Consider the following 5,799-nt stretch of genomic DNA (forward strand, 5'->3'; position numbering starts at 1 on the left):
TCCATCCCGCTCCCCTCACTCGCTCCATCCCGCTCCCCTCACTCGCTCCATCCCGCTCCCCTCACTCGCTCCATCCCTCTCCCCTCACTCGCTCCGTCCCTCTCCCCCTCAGTCGCTCCGTCCCTCTCCCCTCAGTCGCTCCGTCCCTCTCCCCTCAGTCGCTCCGTCCCTCTCCCCTCAGTCGCTCCGTCCCTCTCCCCTCAGTCGCTCCATCCCTCTCCCCCTCAGTCGCTCCGTCCCTCTCCCCCTCAGTCGCTCCGTCCCTCTCCCCTCAGTCGCTCTGTCCCTCTCCCCTCACTCGCTCCGTCCCTCTCCCCTCACTCGCTCCGTCCCTCTCCCCCTCAGTCGCTCCGTTCCTCTCCCCTCAGTCGCTCCGTCCCTCTCCCCTCAGTCGCTCCGTCCCTCTCCCCTCAGTCGCTCCGTCCCTCTCCCCTTAGTCGCTCCGTCCCTCTCACCTCAGTCGCTCCGTCCCTCTCCCCTCAGTCGCTCCGTCCCTCTCCCCTCAGTCGCTCCGTCCCTCTCCCCTCAGTCGCTCCGTCCCTCTCCCCTCAGTCGCTCCGTCCCTCTCCCCTCAGTCGCTCCGTCCCTCTCCCCTCAGTCGCTCCGTCCCTCTCCCCTCAGTCGCTCCATCCCTCTCCCCTCAGTCGCTCCGTCCCTCTCCCCTCAGTCGCTCCGTCCCTCTCCCCTCAGTCGCTCCATCCCTCTCCCCTCAGTCGCTCCGTCGCTCTCCCCTCAGTCGCTCCGTCCCTCTCCCCTCAGTCGCTCCGTCCCTGTCCCCTCAGTCGCTCAGTCCCTCTCCCCTCAGTCGCTCCGTCCCTCTCCCCTCAGTCGCTCCGTCCCTCTCCCCTCAGTCGCTCCGTCCCTCTCCCCTCAGTCGCTCCGTCCCTCTCCCCTCAGTCGCTCCGTCCCTCTCCCTCAGTCGCTCCGTCCCTCTCCCCTCAGTCGCTCCGTCCCTCTCCCCTCAGTCGCTCCGTCCCTCTCCCTCAGTCGCTCCGTCCCTCTCCCCTCAGTCGCTCCGTCCCTCTCCCCTCAGTCGCTCCGTCCCTCTCCCCTCAGTCGCTCCGTCCCTCTCCCCTCAGTCGCTCAGTCCCTCTCCCCTCAGTCGCTCCGTCCCTCTCCCCTCAGTCGCTCCGTCCCTCTCCCCTCAGTCGCTCCGTCCCTCTCCCCCTCAGTCACTCCATCCCTCTCCCCTCAGTCGCTCCGTCCCTCTCCCCTCAGTCACTGGGTGTGTCAGTGTCCCGGTATATCCAGTGTTGCCCTCCTGGGTCATTTTGAAACAGCAATGTACCTGTGCAATAAGCAGCCTCACAGCCTTGTGTCGGTTTCAGCTCATAGACAAAGTAACTGCTGCAGTTTTTAATCTTTATCTCTCGCTTCCATTCGCACATTTCCTCATCCTTCAGAAAACAAACTGTCCGGTTTACTTCCCCCTGTTCCAGGGTGGGATGTGATCCTGAAATGAGGTGCATAAATATTGGAGAGTGTAAGCGATGTGAACAGTGCTGGACAGTGTGTAAATCTGATATTGTAAAGTCTGACTCTACCCTGTAACCAGCCTGGACGAGGTGTGGAGCAGTGTCCCGGTGCGACCGGAGTCTCCGGAATCTTCCATCCGCCAGAACTGGAACAACAATCACAGAGTCATTTCCATATTCTCCCCCACTCCCCGTTGGAGTGAGTCCCACATTCTCCCCCACTCCCTGTGGGAGCGAGTCCCACATTCTCCCCACTCCCGTGGGAGCGAGTCCCACATTCTCCCCCACTCCCTGTGGGAGCGAGTCCCACATTCTCCCCACTCCCGTGGGAGCGAGTCCCACATTCTCCCCACTCCCCGTGGGTCCGAGTCCCACATTCTCCCCCACTCCCCGTGGGTCCGAGTCCCACATTCTCCCCCACTCCCCGTGGGACCGAGTCCCACATTCTCCCCACTCCCCGTGGGACCGAGTCCCACATTCTCCCCCACTCCCCGTGGGACCGAGTCCCACATTCTCCCCCACTCCCCGTGGGAGCCAGTCCCACATTCTCCCCCACTCCCCGTGGGAGCCAGTCCCACATTCTCCCCCACTCCCCGTGGGACCGAGTCCCACATTCTCCCCCACTCCCCGTGGGACCGAGTCCCACATTCTCCCCCACTCCCCGTGGGAGCCAGTCCCACATTCTCCCCACTCCCCGTGGGAGTGAGTCCCACATTCTCCCCCACTCCCCGTGGGAGCGAGTCCCACATTCTCCCCAGTCCCCGTGGGAGCGAGTCCCACATTCTCCCCATTCTCTGGACAAAGAGGATTCTCGTGAATCCCCAATTGGATTTGTCTCTGACTATCTGATATTGACCTGGTTCTGATCTCACTCACGAGGGGAAGCATCTTCCCTTGTCCGACGCTGTGTGAGTACCTTTAATTACACAGCTTTTCAATTGCTCCTTCCCTGGCTGTTCGACCTCAGAAGAGAAGCAGGAGTCCAGGCAAGTCACTTGTCTCAGTCTGACATTGGCCTTCTCACGGGTCGTAGTTTCAGTGACATGGGCTGGCACTGTCTGACCCCGTCATAGCGGGACCCACTGTGGGCCCAACCAAAACTCCACTGGTCCCATGGCGGGATTGGATGATCGAGGCAGTGGGCAGGACGAAAAGCCCCACCCATCATCACCACTACCAACAAAGAACAATACAGCACAGGAACAGGCCCTTCGGCCCTCCAAGCCCGCGCCGCTCCCTGGTCGAAACTAGACCATTCTTTGGTATCCCTCCATTCCCACTCCGTTCATATGGCTCTCTAGATATGTCTTAAACGTTCCCAGAGTGTCCGCCTCCACCACCTTGCCTGGCAGCGCATTCCAGTCCCCCACGACCCTCTGTGTAAAATATGTCCGTCTGATATCTGTGTTAAACCTCCCCCCCCTCACCTTGAACCTATGACCACTCGAGAACATCACCACCGACCTGGGGAAAAGCTTCCCACCGTTCACCCTATCTATGCCTTTCATAATTTTATACACTGCCACTAACACCGACCTTCCCAGGTGGTTGAGCTGGGTGTCCCCCTACACCTTACCTGTTGAACCTGTACCATCCGTAGACAAGATCCTTGTCACACTGCCGCTGTCCCACACACTCTGTCCCAGTACAATCGCTGCTTCTCCAGGGCTGGTTCAGCACCGTGTGATCTACACACGGGTCAGTGAGCGCTGAGTTTGGGTCTGAGTGACAGAGAGATGTTTAACGCTAACAGATAAAGTACAGTCAATGTCAGAAACCTGTGACCACCCTCTCCCCCCCTCACTCAGATAACAACAACCTCAATGCAGGAGGGAGTGTCGGGGGATGGGGGAACCTCAGTGACGTGGAGGGATTGGAGAAAGTCGGGGAATGTTCTCCACGGGGAAGAGGTGAAGGCGGAGCGGAGATTTGATCGTGGGGTTCAAGATCATGAGGAGGGTCTGGGACAGAGTCGAGAGGGAGAAACGGTTCATGTTGAGGGGGTCGGGTTGAGAATGAGAAGGGACAGAGACAGTTTCACGGGGATTGGGTAGAGAAGCGATGGGGACACGAGGAGAAATGTTTTCACACGGCGAGTGGTTAGGGTGTGGAGTGAGCTGTCTGAGAGTGTGGGGGAGGCAGCTTCAATCGAGGGATTCGAGGGGGAATTAGACTGGATTCAGGAAAGGCGGAATGTCCCGTAACACTCCCCTCAGTCGCTCCGTCCCTCTCCCCTCAGTCGCTCCGTCCCTCTCCCCTCAGTCGCTCCGTCCCTCTCCCCTCAGTCGCCCCGTCCCTCTCCCCTCAGTTGCTCCGTCCCTCCCCCCTCAGTCGCTCCGTCCCTCTCCCCTCAGTCCCTCCGTCCCTCTCCCCTCAGTCGCTCCGTCCCTCTCCCCTCAGTCGCTCCGTCCCTCTCCCCTCAGTCGCTCCGTCCCTCTCCCCTCAGTCGCTCCGGCCCTCTCCCCTCAGTCGCTCCGGCCCTCTCCCCTCAGTCACTCCGTCCCTCTCCCCTCAGTCACTCCATCCCTCTCCCCTCAGGCGCTCCGTCCCTCTCCCCTCAGTCGCTCCGTCCCTCTCCCCTCAGTCGCCCTGCCCCTCTCCCCTCAGTCGCTCCGTCCCTCTCCCCTCAGTCACTCCGTCCCTCTCCCCTCAGTCGCTCCGTCCCTCTCCCCTCAGTCGCTCCGTCCCACTCCCCTCAGTCGCTCCGTCCCTCTCCCCTCAGTCGCCCCGTCCCTCTCCCCTCAGTCGCTCCGTCCCTCCCCCCTCAGTCGCTCCGTCCCTCTCCCCTCAGTCGCTCCGTCCCTCTCCCCCTCAGTCGCTCCGTCCCTCTCCCCCTCAGTCGCTCCGTCCCTCTCCCCTCAGTCGCTCCGTCCCTCTCCCCTCAGTCGCTCCGGCCCTCTCCCCTCAGTCGCTCCGTCCCTCTCCCCTCAGTCGCTCCGGCCCTCTCCCCTCAGTCGCTCCGGCCCTCTCCCCTCAGTCGCTCCGTCCCTTTCCCCTCAGTCACTCCGTCCCTCTCCCCTCAGTCACTCCGTCCCTCTCCCCTCAGTCGCTCCGTCCCTCTCCCCTCAGTCGCTCCGTCCCTCTCCCCTCAGTCGCCCTGCCCCTCTCCCCTCAGTCGCTCCGTCCCTCTCCCCTCAGTCGCTCCGTCCCTCTCCCCTCAGTCGCTCCGGCCCTCTCCCCTCAGTCACTCCGTCCCTCTCCCCTCAGTCACTCCGTCCCTCTCCCCTCAGTCGCTCCATCCCTCTCCCCTCAGTCGCTCCGTCCCTCTCCCCTCAGTCGCTCCGTCGCTCTCCCCTCAGTCGCTCCGTCCCTCTCCCCTCAGTCGCTCCGTCCCTGTCCCCTCAGTCGCTCAGTCCCTCTCCCCTCAGTCGCTCCGTCCCTCTCCCCTCAGTCGCTCCGTCCCTCTCCCCTCAGTCGCTCCGTCCCTCTCCCCTCAGTCGCTCCGTCCCTCTCCCCTCAGTCGCTCCGTCCCTCTCCCCTCAGTCGCTCCGTCCCTCTCCCCTCAGTCGCTCCGTCCCTCTCCCCTCAGTCGCTCCGTCCCTCTCCCCTCAGTCGCTCCGTCCCTCTCCCCTCAGTCGCTCCGTCCCTCTCCCCTCAGTCGCTCCGTCCCTCTCCCCTCAGTCGCTCCGTCCCTCTCCCCTCAGTCGCTCCGTCCCTCTCCCCTCAGTCGCTCCGTCCCTCTCCCCTCAGTCGCTCAGTCCCTCTCCCCTCAGTCGCTCCGTCCCTCTCCCCTCAGTCGCTCCGTCCCTCTCCCCTCAGTCGCTCCGTCCCTCTCCCCTCAGTCGCTCCGTCCCTCTCCCCTCAGTCACTCCATCCCTCTCCCCTCAGTCGCTCCGTCCCTCTCCCCTCAGTCACTGGGTGTGTCAGTGTCCCGGTATATCCAGTGTTGCCCTCCTGGGTCATTTTGAAACAGCAATGTACCTGTGCAATAAGCAGCCTCACAGCCTTGTGTCGGTTTCAGCTCATAGACAAAGTAACTGCTGCAGTTTTTAATCTTTATCTCTCGCTTCCATTCGCACATTTCCTCATCCTTCAGAAAACAAACTGTCCGGTTTACTTCCCCCTGTTCCAGGGTGGGATGTGATCCTGAAATGAGGTGCATAAATATTGGAGAGTGTAAGCGATGTGAACAGTGCTGGACAGTGAGTGTAAATCTGATATTGTAAAGTCTGACTCTACCCTGTAACCAGCCTGGACGAGGTGTGGAGCAGTGTCCCGGTGCGACCGGAGTCTCCGGAATCTTCCATCCGCCAGAACTGGAACAACAATCACAGAGTCATTTCCATATTCTCCCCCACTCCCCGTTGGAGTGAGTCCCACATTC

The 5,799-nt window shown here is 61.7% G+C and overlaps 1 long non-coding RNA gene across 1 annotated transcript; it reads right to left on the reverse strand.

Annotated features, from left to right (window-relative positions):
* Positions 1 to 1,543: 1,543 nt before the first annotated feature.
* LOC144488223 (uncharacterized) lies at positions 1,544 to 5,553 on the reverse strand. Its single transcript, XR_013496548.1, has 3 exons — positions 5,397 to 5,553; positions 3,052 to 3,196; positions 1,544 to 1,621 (listed from the first exon to the last, which is right to left on the reverse strand). It is a non-coding gene; the product is annotated as an uncharacterized LOC144488223 (long non-coding RNA).
* Positions 5,554 to 5,799: the final 246 nt, after the last annotated feature.

The sequence above is a fragment of the Mustelus asterias genome, unplaced genomic scaffold (assembly GCF_964213995.1).
Source record: "Mustelus asterias unplaced genomic scaffold, sMusAst1.hap1.1 HAP1_SCAFFOLD_1383, whole genome shotgun sequence".
In the NCBI taxonomy this organism is placed as follows: Eukaryota; Metazoa; Chordata; class Chondrichthyes; order Carcharhiniformes; family Triakidae; genus Mustelus; species Mustelus asterias.